The 13,939-nt window shown below is 33.5% G+C and overlaps 1 long non-coding RNA gene across 1 annotated transcript; it reads left to right on the top strand.

Annotated features, from left to right (window-relative positions):
- The first annotated feature begins 132 nt into the window (after positions 1–132).
- On the top strand, positions 133–1,990 carry LOC135147631 (uncharacterized). The gene is made up of 3 exons (XR_010285287.1): positions 133–157; positions 813–912; positions 1,851–1,990. It is a non-coding gene; the product is annotated as an uncharacterized LOC135147631 (long non-coding RNA).
- The last annotated feature ends 11,949 nt before the right edge of the window (positions 1,991–13,939 follow it).

Here is a 13,939-nt window from a genome sequence, read left to right as displayed (position 1 = left end):
AGGCTGGAAGCCGCCCACTATCACTTTTTATGAAATGAAATAGCTTGCCTTTTGCTTCCTTTTCTGTTGTTCTTTCTGTTTAACATAAATCCAAAAACACAAAACCCTAACAAAACTATCAAAAACATCACAACTTCTTGGTTTTCTCTTCTCTCAGGTATTTCTGGACTTCTCGGTTTACTCTTTGTGTATATGATGTTTGGGGTTTGATTATTGAGGGTCTTGCTAGCTATTTAGGGTCTTGCTATTTAGGTTCTCTTTGTGAATCTGTGATGCTTTTTTTTGTACTTCATCTGTAGTGGACACCGCGGGTTTTGGGTTTTTGTTTTTGTTACTGTGAAAGATGGGATTTGGCTGAATGTTTGGTGTTTGTCTAAAATAAATTAGTGTTATTTCTCATTTCATTTAAGAATCCTAGTGTTTGGCTTGTTCTTTCTTGTGGATTTAAGGAGCTTGATTATGAGAATTTCTTGTTGGCAGCCTTCTTTTTTTACTATACTTTGGTGTGTCATTTAATTTAGTTATATGCTATTTCAAGGTCATGTATCAATGTGCATAGTTAGAGTTTTATTTAATTGAGTAACAGAATGTGGAGAACTACCTTCACACTGTCTTGGAGTATTACCATATTTGTGTAATAAAATTTTGAACATCATTATTTGTACTCCATTAGTTTGTTTTCTCATGTGTGCAACATCGAAATGCTCAAAATTCTGCGTCTTCCTTGTAGCCTATATGTGTTTATTCTTCACATTTTTTTCCCGAGGCAGATCATGCTAACTTATGATTTTTGTGGATGACTTGCTATGTAGATGAGGTAGCTTGGCATGAAAGAAGAAGAGTATGGGTTGGTGATATATCACAAAGATCATAGAGTTTAAAAAGCATAAGTAGCAGAGAGAAGATCCTGAGGTATGCATATATTACAACTTCTATTAAAGATCCACTTACAGGCAGAAATCAAACCGTTATCCACTGCACTGATTGCTATGCTGCAATTACTTTATGTTGGATGCTCTGATTAACATGTTTAATGAGATTTGGTCGTGATATTCTCCGGAAATATATATCCATTGATATATACACTATAAATTTAATATTATTTTTGCAGCTAGTGCTACTAACACATTTGGGGCTGCTTAGGCAGTCTTTATACGTTCTCATTCAACATCTGTCTGCACTCGGTGGATCCAGAAATTTACAGACAAGCTATTTCATTTATAATTTTAAAAAAAAGTTATAAGTGTTATATAGTCTCAGAATATAAGTTCATATATAAAGTCTTATTAAATTATTACTAAACACCACCTTGATAATTGAATTCTTGTGAGAAATTAGTGTGTACAGATGACTGATTCAAAATTAGAGGACAGTTTATTGATAATCCAAAATATTGTTTTGGTTTTAATGGTCGTATTTTATTGGATCATCAATATAAACTGCCTTGTAGTAGTTGCTGCCATTAGGGGAATTGCCATGTCGCTCTGCCCCAATCCCACCAGACAGAAGTATTAATCAGAATTAGAGGAGAGTTTACTGATTCGCTATATTAATGTTTACTGCTGTGATCATATATTTTCAAAATTTTCACATGCCTTGTGATCATTCTTTATTGCTTACATGTCTTTTCAATTTTAAGAAGCAGGAGAAAGTTTATTAGTTTCTTATATTTGCTTATTCTTGAATAGTTGGACTTTTATTTCCATACATGCTGCTGTCAATAAAGCTGTTCAGTGCCTTGTTGTGGTTGCTTGCTCAGTCCCTTTGGCCGCTTATATCCGTGTTACACTCAGAGGTGTCAAATGAGTGTCTAATGTAATTATTTAATATAATTTAATTATTATTTTCAGGTTAGAGCCTTCATGTAGATGCTCGCGAGTTATCACGGATTCTATATCTGAGAGGCGGGATCCTGATGGATTCACTTGGAAGGCAGTGTCCAAGGAGGAGAAAGCAGATGGAATAGATGAAGAGCCAACTTGCTACGGTGCTTAGAGCAAGTCCAATAGGTGTGCTAAATCAAGTCTTAAATCCAAAAATAGGGAATATGGGATAAAATAGCACTCCAACACTATGCTAGTGATGTGCTAAATCACTAGCACAAGCCTCCCATTCCCTATTTTTAGAATATGCTAGCCACTTCTAAACTATTTGTTATCATTAAAATATTCATTTCTCTCTCTCCCCCACATCATTTCTCTCTCTCCTCCACTATAAAGTTGTTTAAATTTAATATTATTATAATAATAGGGAACGGATATAGGGAGTACTATTGGAGCTCATGTGCTAAATCTTGTGCTAAATCACTAAGACATATTATTTTATAATATTTTTAGGGAACCTCTTAGCATAGTGTTGGATTTGCTCTTAATAATCAGAATGGAAGTTAAATATTAGTGTAAAAGACTAGCTGCCTTTTATTTATGTATTAAGTTTGTATGACCTGTGAATTATAACTTGGATGCTACTTTTGCTTGTAAATCTATGTCATTTTTCTTTATTTAATTTAGTAATTTAATTTACTTATTTTATTAAGTGTATAATATAGGAATCTTGAACGGATTTAAATGTACCAATATAATTTTTTTTAAAAAAAATTGAATTTTGTCAACGGATTTTACCAACAGAACTGGTATGTAAATTATTAAATTTTAATCATTATTGACAATTTCCCAACAGAAAGCTGGAGCAAAATAGTAGGCACTCTGTTGGTAAAGTTACCAACGGAATGTCATTCTGTTGGCATAATACCAACGGATTTATTTCTGTTGGGAAGTTAACACCAACGGATTTAAGTCTGTTGGGAAGTTAACAACGGAAAATCCGTTGGTATTTTAGAGTTGTTTTCAAAGTCAACAGCCTCTTATTCTGTTGGTAATCGGTTGGAACATTACCATCCGAATACATATTCCGTTGGCAAAAATTTACCAACGAGGATTTTAGTAACAGTTTTTTCCGTTGGTAATTCTGTTGGCACTTCGTTTTAGCAACGGAATTTCTTGTTTACCAACGGAAAATTCCGTTGGGAATAACGGATTTTCTTGTAGTGCGCTACGTCGTTCCGCCGTCAATACCTCTACTGATTATATATGCTTTCTCCCAGAAAACCTCTACAAATATGCTTCTCCCGGCTGTTTACTCATTAAGGCTTTTATTATTATTTTCATGTGTCCGCTGTGAGCAAGATAATGGTGTATATATCTATCTTTGTCTGTTTACTTGTCCACTCATCTCGGACAAACCCATTACCATCTTTCCGCTCTCAACATAAATTTATTACGCTCTGCATCTCTCTTTTTCATCCTCCATCACTTTTATAGCAAATGTAGCTTATCTTTCATCTCCTTTCTCACAAACTGGCAACTTAAAAATTACACTAATATTGACACTTTGCACTCGATCATATATTTATTCCCGCTGATAGATTTGACCATGTTACATTTGTATCTTGATTGGAGATATTAGGAGGCCTTTTTATTGATTTCAGCAACTACAAAATTTATCCTGACCCCTGCCAGGCCCGCCACCTCATCACGGCCCATCACCTTTATTACTAGCTTGTATACACGAAAAGTTATTCCAAAAGCAATACAAGCTCATCTCTCTAAGACATGCCAATACATATATGCATTCTTGTTTTTACATTTTATCTTGCATATACTGAAATATTTGTCATCCTTTCACTTAAATTTATTTTCTGCTCCATGCGTCACTTGCTCTTATATCGATGTTTTGGTCTTATACATCCGCGTCATAATCTTTCACACATATTTAAACAAAATTCATATAACACTGCAACCACTTAAAACTTTTTCCACAAAATTTTCTCTTTCCCGAGTGTTGTCCGCAAGCAACCAAGCACCAATTTTTTCATGGCACAAATTTTTTCACAAAATTCTCTTTCCCAAGTGTTGTCCGCAACCAACACTGGGGGCAACCAAGCACAATTTTTTCACAATTTTTTTTTATCTCCCAAGTGTTGTCCGCAATCAACACTGGGGGGCAACCAATCAAAAAAATTTTAAAAATTTCCTTTCTCCGTGTTACTCGCATCCAACACTTGAAAAGCCCCGAAACAATCTATTTTTCTTCAAACTTGTCCCAGATCAATTTTATTTTTTCTTACTTACTCCTCCCATACGCTAAAGCAAATGGAAGGAGTAGGGGGGCAATGATAGTACCATGCATAATTATCATTTAATATCTATAGTGTTGACAAAATATGATAAACAATTATATACAAAGCTAGGGAGCAATAAATGCAAAGACTAACACCACACGGCACACCCATGTGATACACCCATGCCACAAGGACAAAAACACTGTAGCTATTATACTTGATACAACTCAACAGTAGCATGCAGGTACAACAACTCAATGACAGGCAGTATGGTGATGTACCGCTCAAGGTAAAGCCAGACTTGCACTACAACACGGCACATGCCATTTGTTCACCAGGAGCCACATGACTACACTATAAATATACGTCTTTGTGCACATTAAAGATGGGGACGCTAACTAGCATCAAGCATTTTTCACAACATGCAAAATATACACTCTCTCTACTATCACAAATATTCACTCTTCAAAGTATACAAACCACATATCACACCTCCCACATTTAGAGTTTCGGCTCTCTGATTACCTTACTTGTCAAGCATTCCGATCACTGATTATCACGCCGGAGGCGCTTCACGGGACACACCCCCGTGCGGCGTTGTTTTGCAGGTTAGGTCGCGACCTGAGCTTCCCGGAACAGTGCATTGGAACCATCGACGAGAAAAGGAGTTATCAGTATATAAATTGAAAAAAAAAATCTCAAAATAAGTTTAAACACCAACAATCACTTAAGCTTTTCTTCGAAAATAATAAATAAATCTTTTCTTACTATTTAACATTCAAAAACTTTCATCTTTTCGCTTCTGACTCACTTGTTATATAGTGGGTGTTTGGGTATCCACAAGAAGCGCTTTTTTGATAGAAGTCAGGGTTCAGCTTCTTAAACGACTGTATGGCAAAAAAAGTTCCCTTACTTCTGTAGGACTTTATAACAAAGAGAAGAGAATGAAAAAAAATCTCCAAGTTCTAACTTCTTGTTCCAGCTTCTGACTTATCATTAATTTGATTAACATATTTAATATATTTCTTATACATTTCTGATATGTGATAAATTATATACATTTATCAATATCATTTATGAAATAAACTCTTAAAATGAATATACTTATAAATCTAAATTATCAAAATCTTCACCGATTTATTATTCACATTATCCAAACACTTTAAGAACTTATAAGTTATGTCTACTTATCACTTATAATCCATTTCTGTATTTTAAGCAATAAGTAACTTCTTTTAAGTTAACCAAACGACCCCTATCCTTTTATACTTAAATGTACCTCTGCAGAATATTATAAAATGGTAGAAGAAGCGAAGCTTGAAATTTTAAACCCAGTTAAGAAGTTGTTGGGGGTCATTTTTGTTGGGTTCCGTCCCGAATTCCTAAATAAGTCAAGAATCCTAATTGGAGAAGGTATCTTATTTATGATAATTGAGGTAATCCGATTCTTGGTAGAATATTAATTGTGGAAGGATTTCTATCCAAGATAGGAAAAGATGGTAATTATCATAAATAGGAATTTGAAGTAAATTAGGATTAGAATATCTTGGATGCCTATAAACATAGTTATTTGTAGGAGTTTTATGTATTGCAAAAGTTAGAGAGTTGTGTGAGAGATACACAAGAGAGAACTTTTGTGATCAAGTTAAGGGGTTTGTATTCAAGAATGTTGAGTGAGGGAGCGACTCCAATCTTGTAATACATTCATATTTAGTGGATTGGTGGTTTTACCCTCCCTTGAGGGGTTTCCACGTTAATTGTTTGTGTTCTTTACTTTCGTGCTTGTTATTGTGTTTAATTAACGTCAATCTATAGTGGATGCGATCCTAACAAACTGGTATCAGAGCCAGGTTAAGAAGTTGATCCCGGGGTTGCGGGCTGCAGTTGTGTGATGTGGGGAGGCTCTCGAGAACTACGATTGGAGGTCTTGGACGGCTTGTGTCGAAAGTCTTTCCGACAAAGGTGGTCGGACGGCGTGTCCCGCAAGATGAGGAATCGATGAGTAGCGGCGGTATAAGAGTCACAAGATTAGTGGTTCTTGGATTGAGGGGAGATTGTTGAGTGGGTTCAACCCAATTCCCACATCGGAAAGATAAAGAAGATTTATCTTGAATATAAGCAGCCAAAGAACTCCATTAGTATGAGGCCTTTTGGGAAGAGCCTGAAAGCAAATCCGTGCGGACTTGGCCACGGCCCAGAGCGGACAATATCATACTAATGCCCAACAATTTTAACATCAGCTTATTTAAAAATTGGCTAAAGTGGTAGTAGTTGCTCAAATGATGCTGGGAACTGTCCCAGTCGATTGCGAGAAGAACTGCTAGTATAAGATTTAGGACAAGAATTTTTTGGGATTTCTATAAATAAATCTGTATAGATTTGGTTAAAATTCAAAAATATCATATTATTGTGAAATTAAGATTCACATAACAGATTTAAAAAATGGTATCAGAATCAAGTTGAAACATTACAAAACAATCTTACATGGCTTTATAATGGACCTTGAAAAGGTATTTGGTAACGACGAGATAGGTGAGCCTTCCTGAACCTTGATGAGCCAAATAACCATGGAGTTTTTTAATATGGACCTAGGAGGAAGCAGAATTCAACAAATGTTGAGTCCGATATTTCAAGGGGCAAATTGTTACAACCGGTATAACGCCTTTTGATAGGGATACCCCAAAAAAATCGGTTAGGGGGAACTCCGATCTTCTCGATCCGATCGGTTAGGGTGATTTTTCGAGTACGAATCAGGGAAATGTGATGATCTTGAAAAAAAATCGGGGATTTGGTCGGGTACAGTTTTTCACATTCTTTCGACCCAATCCCCGATCCGATTTTCTCTGATTGTCAGCCCGATCCTCGACCTGATTATTATATTATATATTATTTTATGTATATGAAATTTTAAGAGTTGTCATGCGTATATATATTTATGTGTGTGCAGACTTTCAATGTGTTATGTGTTAGTTTTTGGTGTGATCAAACTCTTACCGCAAATTTTTTAATTTTTTTTGACAAACTCTTACGGCAATTTATTTTATTTTTTTTTTGGCCAAATCTTACGGCAAATTTTAAGACAACATTTCCCTAAGATTTTCCATTAGCCGTGTGCACCTAATGAAATTAGCAGACTTTTTTACTATTTCATGCAGCTGTGGATACTACTTTTACAAGATAGAAAAAACTAAGCCTTGTTATGAAATATTTAAATATAAAATTTGGTTTAAAATAAAAATACCCGAATCCCAGCAGATATCCTGATTCCAGTTTGGGCCGGGGATGGGAACAAAAAATAATCCTAAACGAGGACTAGGCCGAGGATGAGGATTGAGTCTAAATTCGATGATCGAGGATAAGGGTGTAAATGAGTCGAGCCGAACTCTAAAATGCTCGTGTATCGTTTGTTAAAAAATTAGCGAACTCGAACTCGAGCTTGGATCGAGCCAAAAATATTGTTTGAGGATCGACTCATTAAGGAATAACTATGTTCACGAACGGCTCGTGAACCACTCACGAACATGTCTCACGAGCTTTTGCTTACGAACCGCTCACGAACATGTCTCACGAATTTTTGCTCACCAACCACTCATTATTTTTGTTTACGAGCTTATTTAATAAACTTTGCTAACGAGCTAGCTTATACTCATAAATTTATTTACGACCTTGTTTGTTATTCAATTTAATTTAAAAAAATAAATTAAAATTCTAACAATATTTTGATTTATACTCCAAGGAATCATTAGTTTATAATAAATCATCCATTAATAAAACTCCCACGTCCTTAATCCAAAATAAACAAAAAAAAACAAGTTCAACATAAATAAATTAAAATAGAACATAATTGTTTGATAAATATTAGCTGAAAATCCAGCAAATTCAATTTCTAACGACGATTCCATTTTCCATGGAGAAACCCTCATGAATTAAAACTCCGTTATCCCAAATTTCCATGCAAAATGACAAGATAAATTTTAATCACTATGTAGCTCTAACTAATTAAAAACAAGCCAAGTTTACGGACCATGTTCACGGGCCGAGTTCACGAACCACGTTCACGAGCCAAGTTCACGAACTTTAATTCGAACTTGTGCGAACTATCGAGTCGAACTCTATTATGCTCAAGTTCAGCTCGTTTATAAAACGAACCTTAAAATTGTGCTCAAGATCGACTCGTTTATGAATCGAACCGAGCTCGAACCGAACTTTTTTCGAACCGAACATCGAGCGGTTATCGAGCGTATCAACTCATTTACTTTCCTAATCGAGGATGTGTATATTACTCCCCATCTCGAAGTGACGCTATGCCCATCCGCCATCCCTAACCTCAAACAGTCTGGTTTATGGGTTTTTAATGCTGAAGAGGAGAGAGTAGGTGGGTATGAGACGCAGGTATATATGTAAATCAACATCATTATGATTTTTTTATTTATTTAAATATAAATATTTAATACAAGAATAATCAATGATTTAAAAAGATATAATAATAATTTTATTAATATTTTTATTTAATATAAATTAATAATTTAATTTATTAAAAAACATATATATATATATATATATATATATATATATATATATATATATATATATATATATATATATATATATATATATATATATATATATTGAGTCCAGCACTCAATTCAAACACCTGAGATTACGATATCTCAAAACGAAATTACCTTGACCTAATTTCTTATTTCAATCCAATACCGGTCCACGAACCAAAAAACCCTTAGGGGTATCATGATTCATGTATGATCCTCTGTATAACTTGGTAATTGTTCTGTCCCTATCTCAGAGTTCACTTTTCAAAAAACACAAATGTTATCGTGAATTTGTGTCCTTAATTGACCTCATAACTACGTCAAGTTGAATTTGAATTGAATTATTTGTGTGTTTGGGTTAGTAAACGTTGGAGGTATATTTTGAAAATTATACCCCTCGTCTCATTTTATATGACTTATACTTTTTTTAGGACCGGCCAAAAAAATTGAATTTATTATATTTGTTATTTTTTTAACACAATTTTTCCCATTATACCCGCTACTTCTCTATTTTATAATCTCTTTTTATTAAATAATTAAACACTATTACACCCACTGTATTACTCTATTATCTCAAATTCATCATTAACTTTTAAGAGGTCCCACCACTTTACCCACTTTTCAACTAAATTCAGTGGGTGTTTGGGTGGAGTTTTTAAGTCTCATTTCTGGAGTTATAAGTTAGAAATACTTATTCGTACCGTTTGGGTAAAAAGTCGATAAGCTTAAAAAACTAAGAATCCTAACTTTTGTTTCATGAATTCTACTTTTTTCCCAAACACTTTAATCACTTATAAGTCTTAACAAATTTCTAACTTCTACTTCACTTTTTTTTAGAAGCACTTATTTTGAACTTACCCAAACGATCCCTTATTCTAATCTACTACTCCCTCCGTCCCTTTTTATCTGTCCATTTTGGGGAAAAAAAACACATACCAAGGAATACTTGATTGTATAAACTTTTTCATTTGAAAAACTATCATTAAATTAGTTTTGAAAATATAAATGGACATATAAATAGGGACAAATTTTTACTTACAAAGTGGACAGATAAATAGAGACGGAGGGAGTACTTTTTTCTTAATATCGGTGAAAGTCAAATCAGCTCACTCAAAATGGGAGGAGAGAGTTACAAGCTACAGTAGTTTTGGAAAGATTAAATTATACTTTCTATGTCCCATTCATTTTTCATATATAATATTTTTATTGTACTATTTTTCGTATATAATGATACTAAAATTAGCTAAAAAATTGAGAGAGAAAATTAAATATAGGGAGAGTTCCGGATGTGCTATGAGCAAGCAAATATTATTGTGTGCTTATTTTTCATAATTTGAACCACTATATATAAGGTATTTTGGCAAAAGCTCTTTTTAAAAAGCAAGTCCTTATTTATTCTAAAAATTGAATTTTCTTGTAATTTTTTTGAATATATATAGATGTTAAAAGAGTGAAATATATTCATTATTTGATAAAAATATAAAAGTTTATTTCAAAAAAAGTATAGCTTGATATATTTTTCTCAGGTCCTTATCTCTAAAAAATAAATTAATTAGCCGAACAACTGTGCGCAATATAACACTCTAAGATGATGCATATGTAGCCTTAGGTTATAAGAATAAAATGATCCAAGATGTAATTTTACATGAGCTTACATGGACTTGGGTTTAAAACCCTAAACAAAGTTACATCTTTTTTAGAGTTTTTATATGTTTTCGTTACAGGCTTGGACCAAAACAGAAAATAAACGATGTAGTGTAGTGTTTAAAAAGAAATTTATTTAATGTATGTCAGCTGCATGCATGCCCCGGGAATGAAAGAAGTCTGAACTCCAACTCTCCCCGAGAAACTTGTATTTGCTTGTAGACTCTCCCGTGAGCTGCTTTGGTAGAACCATAAACTTGGGAAACGGAAATCACCACATCTGTACATGACGTGTCACTTGCTTGTTGCAGAATGGTTTTGGATACATACATCTTTGCATTGCATGTGAGTTGAATCAGTTTGATGCATTGTTTGCAACTAGAGGTGGCAAAATATGGTTTTGGTTTGGTTTTGGTTCTTATAAAATGGATTTGGTTTGGATAGATGAACCAAAACCATTTCCAAACCATATATTAATAAATGTGGTTATGGTTTTAGTTTGAATTTTGGGTAACTAGTTTGGTAAGTAAAAATAAGTATTACATAATGAACAAAAGTTAGTACACTCAAATCACAATATAATGAATACTAAATATAACAAAAGTATGTGTGAGTGTGTGAGTTGATGGAGTGGTTTAAGCTCTTGGTTTCTCCAAGTAAGGTCATGAGTTCGAATAATGAGATGTGCATGTGTGATAATTAGTAAAAAGAAAGAAAGAAAAGAAAAAAAACATAATAGTGTGTGTGTGGAGAGTTATAAGAATTCTTAAAAGTGAGACCAAATGTGGTTAGAACCATATTTTGTGAGAAATGTGAGACTAGAAACCAAACCAAATCCATTTTTCTAAATGTGATTTCAAATGGATCCAAATTCACAATTTTGGTTTGGTTTGGATTGGTTTAATGGTTTTGCATCCATATTGCCACCTCTATTTGCAACACTTAGTTAATGCTCAAATCAATGCAGCACTTGCATGAGATAATTTTCATGGACCCTCTGAGCGGCCTTGTGAGTTGTGATGATGACCATCCTCCACATATGCTTGCCGCATAAGATGACAAATAGGTTTTCCAAGTTGAGACCTTGTTACTTGGGCTCCAACTCACAGTAAGACATTAGTTAGGTGGTGGCAGCATCGATCAGTGAAATACTCCTATCTATAGCTCGCATGCCTCGGAAACCATCACACCAGCTGTAGTGCTTTACTGAATAAGAATAACCGACTTCAACTTTTCCAAATTGTGTTGCTGAGAACCAGGGCAGATATATACGCAAAATCTTAGAGGGACATCAAGTAAATTTTCGGAAAAAACATATATATTTTTAAATTTTGAAGGGCACTTCTATAATTTTGTAAAATTTAGAATGATAAAAATATTAAAAAAAATAAAAATTAGGGAAGAGCACGTGTCTCTCATGCCTCTTCCTAGATCTACCCATGCTTAGAACTGATAAGCTCGAAAGCTCCATGCAGACTGGTTATGGGAATGAAGAAATGAAGAAGTTAGGTGTACATGATAGATCTCCGATAAATATTACTCTCTCTCACCTTCATTTCTTTACGGTTTTTTCACACTGCTCAACACGCATTTTAAGACGCATATAAAACATAGTTTTATAACTTATTTTTAAATTTTTTCTTTTTTTATAAAAATTTAAACACCAAATTTGAAAATAATTTATCTAACTACGTTTTACGAGAGCATTAGAATGTGTGCCGAGCCCCGTCCTCCAATATAAACAAATGAGGGGGACGGAGGGAGTAGAAAAAGTTGTACTGTCAGTAAAATAGTCCATTTTTACTGTAAATATGTGATTAATTAAAGAGCTAATTAATAAACTAATTCTTGTGTGCTACCCAAAATGTAACCCAAAACTCAACTATTTCTATAAGGAATCGATTTGTATAAGAAAAAGTATCTAGAATCTGATTCAAGGAGGTTATTTCCTCCCGAAGAATTATATTTCTGCGAGGAATATGAGTTTCAAGAATATCTACATTTGAAACAAGTTGTGTTCTTTTTTCTAAGTAAAATGATTCACCATTAAATCAAAGTGATCAAGGACTTTTACTTGTCCCGCATCAATGTGAATTGAATAAAATATCCTACTACTAAACATACTTATGTTTAAGAAGTTGAGGCACAAGAATACCACAGAGGCATAGACATAATCGAGCACACGACTTGTGTCGATACGTCTTAAACACAAGGGACACGTTGCCGTCTCTAATTAGACCGAAATCCATGTAACTTTTATGTTTTAGACCCGAGAACATCTTGACATCTTGTAATGGTTTAGGCATGAGAGCCACTTTCTCCATTTCTTATGCACAATATCCACACATAACTTCATACATCACTCGCCATGATACGGTATTATAATTAAACGGTTTTTCTAGTGTATGTTTATAGCACATATTAAGCACCAAGCCACCAACTCTTATAGTGTGTGCTCATGAACACATATTAAGCACCAAGCCACCAACTCTTATGAAAATGACTTAATTTCATTGGTGGAATTAATATGAATGCAGGATGTCATCAACTTTTAATATCCATCCACCAATCAAAAATTAGTATTTACATCGGAGTTAGTGACTATTGTGTGTCTACGGACTACAGACACATCATTGAAAATTCGATAATTAAAACATGTTTTAGGCTTAATTCTTAAATAGCATACAAGCCACCATATTCTTGGCTCTTTTATCCCCGTAGCATTGACGTCATGGAATTTGATTTAGTTCCATTCTTAACATGAGTTTCATATCGAGGCATAATATTGCATGGACCGGCTTAGTCTCTGTTAACAAGAATAGGTCGGGTAGATCAACTCTACCGTGGCGGATCACGAAGGTCTAAATCATCGGTAAAGAGAGTTAATTAAAGCTCGCAATCAACCTAGCATTGCTTATACCCTAATTTTTAAGGCACCAGATGTGGCATCATCGATGAGAAAAAGACTCATAACTTGTTCATAATAATTAAGATATAAAGGTGATTAATAATCTAAATATTAATATTATTTGTAATGATTAATGGAATTCTAATGATTAATAGAATAGAATTACACCGAAAATTCCTAATCAAATTGTAAAAGAAGAAATTCAGGTGACATTTTGACTTGAGACAGATTAACCAGACTAGATCCATAATTGGAGGGCCCGTTTTCAATTAAAGTCTTTTTTCTGAACTTCACATGACATCTATAATGACTTATAAAATGCTAGTTATGAAATATGTGCATCTATTTAAAATTAAAAAATTTAAATAGATGCGCATATTTTTATTAACACTCCCTTGGCCTATGATAAAAATTTTGAATTTTTAAAAGAAATTTTATTTATTACAAAATATTCAAAATATAGGGATATATTTTACATCCTCGCAGTTAGTAAATAATTCTTTCCAAAATAGAAAATAACTTATTAATTAATTATCATTAGTTATATTGCATAAAGTAAATCATTTTATATTATAATGAATTATAATTTGTTTGGTAATTACTAAATTTTTTATTAAATATAAAGACATATAAACCCATTTACAATTTTATTCTTGAATAAATATTTTAATATATAACATATTAAAATATTAAAAGGGTTATAAGCATAATTTTTAC

This window comes from Daucus carota, chromosome 7, assembly GCF_001625215.2.
Source record: "Daucus carota subsp. sativus chromosome 7, DH1 v3.0, whole genome shotgun sequence".
NCBI lineage: Eukaryota > Viridiplantae > Streptophyta > Magnoliopsida > Apiales > Apiaceae > Daucus > Daucus carota.
This window is presented reverse-complemented; position numbering and strand designations above follow the sequence as displayed.